This window comes from Poecilia reticulata, linkage group LG6, assembly GCF_000633615.1.
Source record: "Poecilia reticulata strain Guanapo linkage group LG6, Guppy_female_1.0+MT, whole genome shotgun sequence".
In the NCBI taxonomy this organism is placed as follows: Eukaryota; Metazoa; Chordata; class Actinopteri; order Cyprinodontiformes; family Poeciliidae; genus Poecilia; species Poecilia reticulata.
In genome coordinates, this window is record NC_024336.1 from 9908502 (window position 1) to 9921951 (window position 13450).

A 13450-nucleotide genomic window follows, 5' to 3' on the forward strand; every position below is an offset into this window, starting at 1 on the left:
CCTCCCTGGTAAGGTCTATTCAGGGGTCCTGGAGAGGAGGGTCCGTCGGATAGTCGAACCTCGGATTCAGGAAGAGCAGTGTGGTTTTCGTCCTGGTCGTGGAACACTGGACCAGCTCTACACCCTCAGCAGGGTCCTGGAGGGAGTTTGCCCAACCAGTCTACATGTGTTTTGTGGACTTGGAGAAAGCGTTCGACCGTGACCCTCGGGGGGCTCTGTGGGGGTTCTCCGGGAGTATGGGGTACCRGGCCCTTTGATACGGGCTGTCAGGTCCCTGTATGACCGGTGTCAGAGTCTGGTCCGCATTGCCGGCAGTAAGTCGGGCTCGTTTCCGGTGAGAGTTGGACTCTGCCAAGGCTGCCCTTTTTCACCGATTCTGTTCATTACTTTCATGGACAGAATTTCTAGGTGCAACCGAGGTGTTGAGGGGATCCGTTTTGGTGGCCTTAGGAACGCATCTCTGCTTTTTGCAGATGATGTCGTCCTGTTGGCTTCATCAGATCGTGATCTGCAGCTCTTGCTGGAGCGGTTCGCGGCCGAGTGTGAAGCGGCCGGGATGAGGCTCAGTGCCTCCAAATCCGAGGCCATGGTGTTGAGCAGGAAAAGGGTAGAGTGCCTTCTCCGGGTCAGGGGGGGTCGTCCTGCCTCAAGTGGAGGAGTTTAAGTATCTGGGGATCTTGTTCGTGAATGAGGGAAGAAGGGAGCGGGAGATCGACAGGCGGATTGGGGCAGCGTCTACTGTGAAGCGGGCGCTGTACCGGTCTGTCAGGGTGAAGAGAGATCTGAGTCAAAAAGCAAAGCTCTCGATTTACCGGTCGATCTACGTTCCCTCCCTCATCTATGGTCATGAGCTTTGGGTCATGACCGAAAGAACGAGATCACGGGTACAAGCGGCCGAAATGGGTTTCCTCCGCAGGGTGGCTGGGCTCTCCCTTAGAGATAGGGTGAGAAGCTCTGTCATCCGGGAGGGACTCAGAGTAGAGCCACTGCTCCTCCACGTCGAGAGGAGCCAGTTGAGGTGGCTCGGGCATCTGGTCAGTATGCCTCCTGGACTCCTCCCTGGTGAGGTGTTCCAGGCATGTCCCACCGGGAGGAGGAAGACCCAGGACACGCTAGAGGGACTATGTCTCTCGGCTGGCCTGGGAACGCCTTGGGATTCCCCCGGAAAAGCTGGAAGAAGTGGCTGGGGAGAGGGAAGTCTGGGCCTCCCTTCTGAAGCTGCTGCCCCTGCGAACTGACCTCAGATAAGCGGCAGAAAATGGATGGATTGAAATAAAGTTATGATTGAAAAGTAATAACACATTTTTACAGTTAATATTTATCAAAAATTATTAGCTTTTTTTTTTTTTTTTTTAATTTGATGTAAAATGTGTGGCCCTAAAAAGGTTTTATTTAGCTGGACACATGGTTGTGGACCTCTGCATACTTTTCAGTTGTTGGATTTAAATGTATCCTCCTCTCGGGGATCAATTCACCAGGTCGTCTTAGGTATCAGCTACAGATGTAGCAAAAGGACACATTATGCAATCTAAAACTGATCTTCTAGTTGGGGGGCGCCTTTCCTTTCCTCTCTTAGAACAAACGTTAGAAAACTAGGGCCTCTAAAGCACAGAACTGTAGAAATGTGAAATGGCTCCAGTGAAATCACGCTGAGCTCGGCCAGAGAGGCGGAATGTCGTCACTTTTCCAGATGCCTTGGCTGGACACTGTGATTCATGTGTTGAGATGATCAGTTTGCAGGTCTGCTATTCTTGTGCAAAAAAAAAAAAAAAAAATCTGGACAAAGTCACAGCCAGAGAGCTAATTCCTCTCCACTCTGGCAGCAGAGCCAGATTATGAGGACTTCCAGTCAAACTGTTGCAATGAGCTGCCTCCTAATGAAGCAGCCCTGATTTCTCAACTCAGACCAGATGCCGAGTGCGCAGCCCTGCCTGTCAGTCTGTCCCGCCGTGTGTCCTCACTCCGTCCGCTCTGAGCTGCATGCTCTGTCCTGTGGCTGCTGGTCTGACGTTTGGCACGAAGCCATCGGACTGACTGTTCAGAGTGAACACAGAGGATCTGCTCTTAAAGCTGCAGCATGTAGCTTATATTGACGTTATGTATATATATTCTGTTTACATATTTATTCAAGCTGCCACTATGTCAGCACAGTACATTATGAGACAGATAATCTGTGAAAAGAATGTATCTCCTCTGCCTTCCTCTGTGGTTCTACTGCCATCTGCAGAAATACACAGCTCAGTCAGAAACAACCAATCAGAGCCAGGAGGAGGGCGTTAAGCTGACAATCACCACTGTGTATGTATTTCTCCCTTGCCATTACATTACAGCCACTTCGCCACACTGGACACCCCATAGCTACTCAGGCCAGTTTTTTTTATTTTTTTTTGCTTTCAGAAATCGTCTTTGAATGTCCTAAAAAGCCCAATATAAGTTTAATGAATTATTATTAGTTAGCATGTCCACTGACGATGGGGGATAAAGTTTTCCTGTAGCAATATGCTGTTTCTCCACCATTAGCACACTTTTCAGCACGTACATAGGCATGATTGGCAGCACTGAGACCCTCCCCCTKTTTCTGATTGGCTGTTTCTGACTGGGAGTGGTGCATTTGGAGCCAATGGATGTTGATTCTTTCACAGATTGTCTCATTTCACAACATGGTGACAGTTTTAACAAATATCCATCCATCCATTGTCTTTACACCCTTGTCCCTCAGTGGGGTAAGGAGGGTTGCTGGTGCCCATCTCCAGCTAACGTTCCAGGCGAGAGGCGAGGTCACCCTGTCGCCAGTCTGTCGCAGGGCAACACAGAGACACACAGGACAAACAACCATACACACACACACACTCACACCTAGGGAGAATTTGGAGAGGCCAATTAACCTGACAGATCCTCTGGATTCRTCTAAAATAAGCTAAAACAAACCAGAGTGACCAAACGTTCAAACGCCCCCACATGACCTGCAGCAGTGAAAGATGATTCTATGATAGCATAAATACACACCGGACATTTGTTATTTTTAAAGAAAAGAAAAAGAAAAAAGAGCCATTACTCCTCCCTCTTCACATTATGTGTTGGTCTATTAAGAATCTGAAAAAGTTCCAACATGTGCGCATGTGTTCGTGAGGTTGTGGAGCTAATGCTTTTAATGATGACGATAAAGTCATTGACCGACTACTTATGAACTCTTTGACCTTTGAGATGCCTCAGAAGGTCATCTTACTCCTCAGCCTCTTTCTTGCATCGGTCATTTCCTCGTCTGCTGACGCGCCTTTTTCCCAGCTTGTCAGCCCAGAATCTGTTTATGAGTTTAACAAACTATATGCAAACTTTCAGCCGCTACGTCCGACTTGTCTGGTTATTGTTTTTCTTCTTTGTGTCTCGACGTCTGTCGTTTGTTTTATCGTGTTTCTGCTGCCACTCACCTGTTTGTTCGTCCTCCTCCTGCATCGTGTCCGTCTCTCTGTTCGGGTTAAATTCTCTCCTTGGTTCTCAAATCTGTAGCAACCAGAAGGTTTTGGGTTTTTTTTCTACCCCCCGCGTCTGGTTTTCTATTTCAGGATCAATAAATGTTATATTTGCCCTCCATTGGTTGACTTCCTTGCTTGCTCAGTCCTTCCCTGAGCGTATCCAAACCAATCAGGCATAACATTATGACCAGATGTGACTAGATGACTGGGTCAGAGTAGCTCCAAAACGGCAACTCTTGTTCTGCATCAAACGTTTTTGGAATGTAGGGCATCTAAACGCCATCTTTGTTTGTCCAAAATTGTCATTTTGGAGAAATTTTGGAATTAAAGTTAACGTAGCTTAAATTACCCTTTTAAAGGAAAGTAAAAATAACCTCACATTGTGGCAGTCATTTAAATTTCTGACTTTTTGGGAGCAAGTCAGTCTAAAAAAAAAAAACTACTTTCAAGACTGCCAATACTGTGGAAAAGTCTTAATTTATTCATATTTTCTAGATTTTTTAAAATTTTTTGGTGGGCTATGATTTGTCAATAATTTTCAATCCTGAACCGTTTGCAGAGGAATGCATTTTGCTAAGCTAAGTTATTAAATCAAATCAGAAAATCCTTCCAAAGCTCAAGAAATGTACAATTGTTCAGTCACAATCTGTTTATACTTGTAAAGTGAACAAACAAAGTGTGACGGAAATAAAACGGCATTTCAACACAATGTTCATTTCAAATTCAAAAACACTTTATCAGTCTTAACGGGAAATTAAACGTTGTATCTTACATCACACAGTGAACTGACGTAGACGCTGATGCTGCTGTGGGTGGACAGCGTCTCCTGTAGCAGTCTGTTTCACAACGGTGCCTCTGACTGAACACGCTGCTGTATAATACGGTGATTTCCAAAGAGGTTTTGGGTGAAAATGTGATGCTTGTCTCGGGTTCTATCGCAGATTATTCCTTTTAACCCAAAAAACATAACTTTCAAATCCGGAGAGTTTTTTTTTTCTCTTCTTTTTAACACTTTGAACTTGTTTGCCGCACAGAAGGAAAAATAAACAGAAGAATAAACAAACAAAAGACTTCCAAAACTCTGGAGGGAGACAGAGTTTTATGACTGAAACATCATAAGAACACAGAGAACTTACGGCTGGTTTCGATTATCGGTCTGATATTAATGCGTTTACGCTGAACGACTAATTTTCCCAGCCATTGGGTGCTTTAAGTTTTGGGGCGAATCACAACATGGCGTCCTTTCTGAAAAGTAAAACATAATTAGCATCTGTTGGAGTTTGTATTTTAGTGCTCCTCCAAACTGTTTCTTGCCGTTGAGGGAGCGCTGCTGTTTATCGTACGATCTTCCTCAAGATTACTTGAAGAATTAATTGAAATAAAGCCAGAATACGATCAAGCTGGGAGATAAACAGCGTGGTCTGGTTTTAATCTCTCGTTTCAGTTCACTAAAAGGAGGGATTTTTTTGTTTTTTTTGAAACACTTGCTCTGTCTCCTCCTGCACTCAAAGACCTTCTCTTCCTCTTCTTCCTTTGCCAGCGATTAAATATTTTGCAACATCATCGGGGGAATAAACGTCTCAGCTCTGCTCCATCTCAGGGGTCGCCTTGTGTTTCCAGGTGGTTTTTGAGCACTGTTTTGTAAATAATGACACTTTAACGCAAATTTGGCACTTTTAATGGACTTTCAATGCAACTTTTAGAGCAACTTTGCATTAAAAGTGTCATTATTTACAGAATGACACTTCATGACATCTGTCATAAACATTCATAAAGACTCGTTCATGTTCATGACAGGTGTTGCGTCATGTTTATGACAGCGTCATTTCCGCCATATATAGTGTTACCTTTATTTCTAACTTCATAAATATCTCGGTTTGAAACACGTCCTGATTTAGGATCTCAGTTTGGAATTTTTTTTGCACATTTCCTGCCACCGCTGATCTTCAGAGTAGAACAGAAAACAGCATAAATATTTACATAAGAAAAGTTCTTAAATTGTTAAAAACAATAGTAATAATAATATATTGTACAAGACTATAACAGAAGTTATTAAACATAAAATCAGCGGACTCGCGATCCAAGGCATGTGCAGCTGAGTCGGATCAATAAGTAACTCAAATAAATATCCTTAAAATTCACTTTAAAATTTTTTTAAAAATTGATTTAAACACAGTAAGTGAATTTTGCAGTTTTACGTTGTAATACGTCAGACAGGGAAGGTAATTCTCAACTGCATGACAAAGAAAGGTGCTGTGTCAAGAAAGAGCTCCGACTCTTAACGCACGTTAGCAGAGATATTAGCTGCACTGCATCGAGCCCCTCCGTTTTCTCAATCTTCGCAGCGCATGGAGAAACTTCAGACTGTGAGGACACGGCTTGTTGCACCACTCCTGCCGAGGGCAGACAGTCCGCATGCAGTAATAATCTCTGGTCAAGACCGACTGTCTGGACAGCAGCTGCTTTCATAATTAAGGGAGACCTCAAGAGAGCTTTCCACATCCAGATGATATAGGGACAGCTGCACCCCTCCAGCCCCTCCATCCACTCGGCTTGCTTACAACACGTCTCTGCCTGAGCTGAACCCGAGAGCAATCAGGCAAAAAAAAAAGAAAAAAAGAAAGAAAGAAAAGAAAAAAGAATTCTGGAGAAGCAGAAAATGAGAAGAAGTCATGATTGGCTTTGAAAGGAGAGATCGCCGAGCGTCAGGGATTTGCCAGAAGCTGCTGCAGCAGACTGACTCACTCCGAGGCGCTCTGGGTTCCTCTGATTCATGCTGAATGTACGAGTTAAAAACAAACAAACAAACAAACAAACAAACAAACAAACAAACAAACAAACAAACAAACAAACAAACAAACAAACAAATTAATAAAGACAGTGGAACAGCTGTCAATGTTTCCGCTGTTTGGACTCTTCTCCTGCCCTAATCCGAAAATTATTTTGAGTATGTGGAGGGTCACTGCAGGTCACGGTGAGAACCGAGTTCAGCTGAGACGCTTCTGCTGCCCCCTGGTGGTGCCAAGGACCGCTAAGAAGTTGCACAAATACCGACTGCTTAAGTTTGAGTACTTTGAATACTTTTTCCAACAAACAAGACCTTTGTTAATAATCAAGAAGGAAACCCAATGACTGACATGTCACTCAAATAACAACAGAAGTAAGTTGAGTAATTATTATTATTATTATTTTTTCCTTTGGTTATCACATTCCATAGGGGTAAAACATTTTTTGCATATTTGAACAAATCAGAGCATTAATGAGTCTAAAATTTTATAATTAAAGAAAATTTCTAACAGAGCACTGCAGGACAAAAAAAAGTACTTTTGGTCTAGTTTCTAAGCAAATACCTGGACTTAAAATAAGACAACATTAATGTACAAGTACATTTTCAGCAAGATGTAGGAGCTTGTTTCAAATCAACAATTCCTTAAAAAGTGCAAGTTCTCTGGCAGGTTATTTAACTTAGAACAATGTGGTTAACTTAACCACTTAGCTTAGTTTATGCAATATTAAGAATATGTAAGAAATGCAAATAAATAATTCAACTCTTTTTTCTAAATAAGAAAACGTAACTTTTTATTGCCTAGCATGCACCAACAGAGCAAGCATTCTTTCAGTGTGTGATTCATCATTTATAGCAAAGGATGCATCTGCAGCTAATAATAATAATAATAATAAATATTTAAATAATCCCTTTCTGGTTCGCTTAACACCAGTGCAGTGTAGGGCTGATTTTATTTTATTTTAATGGTTAATAAATGGACAGCAAAAGGTGCTTAATAGGAGAATTTTATAGAACTGAGGTGAAGCAAAAACTATGACACTTGAGGCATCCTAAATAATTTGCAGTCAAAATAAAGTGCAGTTTATAGATTCTTTGCACGGCTTTGGCTTAACAGTGTTGCTTTTCCAGCAAATAGCCAATTAATCGATTGCTAATTAGTAATGAATCGTTTATCATGACGAATAATCATTTCGCCGCGATAAATCAATTGTCTCATACCCAACATTTAAGATTTTAAAGAACTCTATGGGTCACCACTAGGTGGTGCTCTTGCCATGTGCACGGAAGTGAACCGGCCTTGGAAGGTGATGATGGCACAGAAGTTATACTTTGCATATATTAACCGGTTCGTATAAAACGCACGCAGTGTTTTTAGCTGGCATGTCGTTTTGGCCCAACGTTTCTGGGAGCAGCGTGTCAAACCGCGCCCGTCTCTCTCTGCTTCGCCGGTTCATTTGAGGGACCTGCCCACACACAGGCTTCAGTCCTATCCACTTACATTCAATCAATAGCGCTTCTCTGTTTCTACAGCTCTGACATCATAGAGGCGTTCGAGAAGAAGAAGAAGAAAAAAGAAGCAGCACTGTTGTGGGGATTATTCTCTTCGATTTCCAGGCAAAAAGAAAAACCCCGACCTCATTATTAAATTGTGACTTGTGTATGTCATATTGAGTATCGAGTGCATTTCATTAGTTCCTCGCCGTACGAAGAGGGGAAGAGGAAAAAAAGAGGAAGCGGCGAGGCAGGAGAGGAGGTCATGGATGGAGGGTGGCCTTTAGAGATGCAGCCCCAGAGGCAGGATGCACACAGTCTTTGTTTCACACGGCTTCAGCGGCTCGGCTCCCTCTGTTCTATCGTCGTGTCTCAGGCTCAAATCGATTCAATATGGTGGCTGTTGGGTTGGTGAGGGGTGGGGGGGGGAGAGGAGGAGGACAGCTACACAGAGGGTGCAGCACTCACGCAAAACACACCCAGGACCGGTCTAGACACAAAAGCAGAATCCAAACTTCACGCTCCGCTAGCAGCGGCGTGGTGTTAAATAAATCCTCTCCTTGCGTCAGATGCTTAAGGAGATTGCGTAACTTTCTCAGCTTGTACAAATGAGCTCAAAGGAGGAATTTTTTTAAAGTGTATTTTTTAAGTGTTTATCTCTGACCCAAAGGTTATTCAAGCGATAAGTGAAAGTAGAGGGGGTGAACGAGGGCTCGACCTTGATACGAGATACGGGGCTGCGCTCTCAGACGGTGAGGCAGGTGTGATGCCAAACTTGGCCCACTGTCTGGCAGCCGCCTCGCTATCTTTGCGTGAGAGAGTATTTATGTGAGCCGCTGGCCAGAGGGAGAGCGAACACTGTAACCCTCATCTGCTGTCGTATGAATCACGCTGGAGCCCGGGAGGTGAGACGGGGCCGAGGCTAATGTTTCCATCTGCTCTGCTAGAAGGTTTTAGGACATGACTTGGCTGCTGCTTCGTGTCTGAACTGGATCGGGGTCGTATCCTGACTTACCCCCCACATCTTCTCAACAGGTTTATACAGTTCAGGGTGTTTGATAGTGAGGTTGTGTTAAAAGATTTCCACCCAAGTTGTGATAACTTACCTTCATTCACTACAAATCCAGATCAGGTAGTTCGGGAGGCTGAAGCTAACGGCCAAGATGACAGCAGACTTCCACTGGACCGAATAATGTCGTAAAGCAAACACGGGTTCACAAAGTTTTTAACCGCCATTACATTTGCAGTAGGCGGTTATTTACAAGGAATGATAGGATGGATCACTGACAGGAAATTGAAGCTGGAGGCGGTGCGCCACCAATGATCCTCCTATGTAAAAAAAAAAAAAAAAATGCACTGAGAGCTGAATACGTGACACATTTGCCTTACATATAAAAAAATTTAATTAAAGCAACTTAAAACTCAATTAAATCCCCTCTACTGAAACCACAACGTCTTCACTTCTTTAGAGAAGCCTCTTGTACTAAGGGTAATACATGTGAAGCGTTTCCAGTCCAAGTTTCTGTTTTACAAAAAAGGCAAAGCAGTGTAAAAATAAATAAAAGTCTTCCCCTATAATACGACAATATTTCTTACATTTACATATTTTCACCATTTCTCTGACCAGAAACACAAACTGTTTTGTTTCTGCCAGACATTTTAGACGTCTCAGTGTTTGTTTGACACAGGAAGATCATCAGTGGCGCACCGACTCCAACTGACATTAACAGCCCAATGCAAATGTAAAAAGGCTTAAAAGATTTAGAAATACATTTTCACTTTATCTCTGATTAACCATTAACTTTTTAAGCTAGTTGTTATCTTCAGGCTGCAGGTTGACATAGTGAACAGTGTACAATATGTTCATAGTAAGTGTCTAAGGTTCGATTTTATCGTTAACGTTGCGTTTAGGGCTTACAACAAAAGAGCAAATTTGTTTAATAACAAAGGCTGAAAATGAAGTAACAACTGGATGGACACTTGTCAGCTAATCTAGATTTATATCAAATTAGGAAGAAATTAGGAAGTTAACTCCCATAAAAACCCTGAACTTAACCTTCAGGCAAGGTATTTTTAGCTGCATAGCACAAATTCAGCATTAAGGCAATTCAAAGTGCTTAATTGCCGCGGCAAAGTAAATGGAAAATGACGACGAGTTAAACACAGATCAGAGTATACGACGTTCCAGTTATTATTGATCAAAGGCAGCCTTATACAAAATAGTTTTTAGCCTTGATTTAAAGAGAACTCGGTGTTTCATCAGTTTTCCGGTAGTTTGTTCCAGATTAGTGGAGCATTTAAGGAATGTCATGGATGATGCATGACAAGAGGAGTTTCAATGTCAGCAGTAGTTTAGAAATCCACCCTGTACACAGTTGTCCATGCATGGGATCTGTTGCCATGGGGTGAGAGGGGTGCAACTATGCGCACACACACACACACTCAAACCTAAGATCAATTTAGATCTTAGATTTGAACCCAGGACCTTTTTGCTGCAAAGCTACAGCGCTATCAACCGCTCCACCATGTAGCCCTAGCTTAAAAAACATTACCAGCAACACACAACATTGAATGTTAAATTAAATAAGAACACAGAGCATTTTATGATCTATTTTCTTTTTATTTTGGTTAAAAAAAAAAAAAAAGGCTTTTACCTGCTGCTAATATTGCACCACTGACAATCAAAAGCTGCTCTCCAAGCTAAAGGCGGCTCAGTGACTCAAACTGGTTGGGTCTGTTGGTTTCTGTATGGTGTAGGATTGCTGCCCTTCGGGGAAGGCAGTAGGTTGTATAGTTATCTCCTGATTGGGCAAAATCACTACCCCGAAACCACACAACCTACTACCTCACCCCGTACGAACATCAGAAAAGGCCCTAAGCGTTTGCCACAGAACTCGGCGATCTCTAACAAACGTGCGTTCTTTCAGCAACAGGAACCCGCCATCCTCATATGGTCTTTTTGTGACGCTTTGATTTCTATATTTCACATATCACAAAAGACGTGGCAAAGGAACAGTTTTACAACAGAAGACAACAGGTGAAATTGCAATGACTGTCTAAAACAAGAGCTTAAACTTGAGAGCAAAACCACCAAAAGTTGCCACAAACCATTTGCAACTAAGGTTCAAATTCCTGCGTCCCGGTTAGATCCTGTGTCCACTCTGTCCGTAAAGCTTGTCATTTCTGATGTTGAGCCGGTTTCAGAGTTCTCCGGTGCTGGCGTCTGACGACATTACAGCCACTTCAGGAAAGACAGTAAGTTGTATAGTTATCTGACAGAAAGGGTGTGACCCCTAAAACTATACAACCTACTACCTCACCCCAAAGGACAGTCTTGAGGTAAAAAAAACAACAACAAAAAAACAAATAAAAAAACAAAAAAAAACACAGCTTTCTCTCTCTCTCTGCTCCCGCCTGAGTTCATGCCTGTAATCCGCTTCGACACACTTCGCTGAATGCAAAGCAGCAGTTATGATTCACAGAAACACAAACACGCGCGGCGCTTTCCTCTGGGACGCGGCGCCGTGAAAGGAGCCTGTGTGTGGAGAGCACAATGTGACAACTGGGTCTTCGAGTTCATGGCTCAGGCTGAAGGGGAATTCAAATGATCTGACTGGGGCAACCATTTCCCAAACAAATTGCGCGGGCAAAGATATTTTCACATTCAAATGCAACCTGTAGGCAACGTATATGCTGCAGGTGTAATTGGAACTAATAGGTTTAACCACAGAAGTATAACAATGTTTAGTAAGCATTACCTCCTATTTGTCCCACTTTGAGTTTACGTATGAAACGTTGGTGGAGCTGATTTAAATAGCAATTAGATCTAATCAACACATGATGATTGAGAATGTTTTAAATATATTCATACCTGCTGTCATGTCGCAAACACAAACCTCAAAGGACTTTGTTGGTATTTTGTGTGATAGATCGACATAAAGTAGTGCTTAATTAAGGAAAATTAAGGAAATTAATTCACGATTTTTACAAATAAAAAAAAATAGAGGTGTGATTTTAGCATGACTTTACTCCCGATACTTCTTTAAAAATCTGTTAAAAAAGTCACTAAGCCCATTTAAATATTTCCCAACTGGACAATTATTAGTTTGTAATTTGATTTTGAATAGATATTTTATTAGCTTGTTAATTTCTTAATTGCTCATGTTGCTGTGTTTGTAATTTTATTCGTTTTGTTTAATTGAAACAGGTTCGTCTTGTAAGAGATCTCAATGAGACAACCCGTAGAAACAAAGGTTTAAAAAAAACAACAAACAATTAAATAAAACTATAAGAAGTGCTGTTTGTACAGAAAACACACGTGGAAAAAGAAGCTCTGGTTCAATGAGACCAAAACTGAACTTTTTCCATTGTAAAACATGGCAGTGGCGGTATCATGCTGCGGGGGAGCCAGTTCTCCAGCAAGAACAGGCCTAAGACAGAGTCGTGCAGAGTTGTGAAGTAAAACCTCAGTCCAGTCTTGTCACAGATTCTCATTTGACTAGGCCATTCACATGAATATGCAATAATGGAAACCATTCCATTGTAGTTCCATCTATCTTAGCACTGACTTTGACCAACTTCCTTATCGTTGGTGAAGAAAAGTGTCCCCACAGCATCATGCTGCCACTGCCATGTTTCACAGTGGGGATGACGAGGTCAGGGAGGCTTGTAAGATTAATTTATCACTTTAATTTAGCATTTTGGATACAAAAATAAGCTCACACTGGGTTCACCTGACCACAACACAATGTTTTCACGACGCCCCCTGCAGGGCAGGTGGCAAACTGCAAACAGCAATGGCTGCTTTTACGCTGAGATTTAATCACACACAGGTGGGCTCCATTTATTAACTAAGTGGCACTAATTGGTGGCGCTGGATTGTATTTAAGAGTATCACAGAAAAGGAGGTTCAGCGCAAATGCACACCACACTTTTCAGAGTTTTACTTGCAAAGTCATGCATCTTTTATTTTTTGTATCATTTCAGGAGCCACCATCACAAAAACACATTAAAGTTTGTGCTCATAACACGATGAAATGTGGGGACGTTCAGGAGGTTTGAACACGTCCGCGAGGCGTTGTCGGAGCGGTGCAACGTTCACACAACGCTCTGCGGGGTTTCTTGTTTCCTAGAGTTGCTTTTCTTTGTTTCCAAGACAAGGGTGGCTGAGCCCAACAGAGCTCTCATCCCGGTCCACATGTGTGGAGCGCAGGGCCACAGCTGCTGCCTCTGTTAATGCTTCTCACCTGCTCCATAACATGTGGCAGGGAGCGGCGATGGGGGCGAACGGGGTCGGCGCTGGCCTCCTGCCTCCTCCACCTCCCGCCCCGTCACGGTTTCAGCAGCACATCAGGTAGTCTTCATCTAAAAAAAAAAAAAAAAAGAGGGAAGAAAAACCCAAGAGGGAAAATCTGTTACTTCTGTAACAAAGGAAATGGTGAAATATTTCAACATGATGACTTTTAGATTTGACGTCTGTGAGATCAATTACAAACACCCCAGAGGTTGTCAGCTCATACAGGGGGGTCGAGTGGGGGAAGTGTGATCTGTTCTTTTCTTGCTTAGGAGCGAACATACTTTTCAACTTTCTTCGCAGCCGATTGATTTTTCTTTTTTTTGTGGTAAGCCAGATCAGGCATGGCCGATATCTTATATGCTGCTTGACAAACACCACGCCGTTCTCCGTGTTTACTCTGCG

The 13450-nt window shown here is 42.7% G+C and overlaps 1 long non-coding RNA gene across 12 annotated transcripts in view; it reads right to left on the reverse strand.

Annotated features, from left to right (window-relative positions):
* Positions 1 to 5228: 5228 nt before the first annotated feature.
* LOC103465914 (uncharacterized) overlaps positions 5229 to 13450 on the reverse strand; it is a 103915-nt gene continuing 95693 nt past the window's right edge. For 8 of the 12 annotated variants that reach the window (XR_001776699.1, XR_533873.2, XR_001776700.1 and 5 more), the window contains one exon: positions 9920 to 13116. This is a non-coding gene — a long non-coding RNA (uncharacterized LOC103465914). Of the gene's footprint in view, positions 6250 to 6323; positions 6505 to 6839; positions 9082 to 9919; positions 13117 to 13450 lie in introns of those variants that run through there. The other 4 variants (XR_001776695.1, XR_001776696.1, XR_001776697.1 and 1 more) reach the window with 4 other exon arrangements.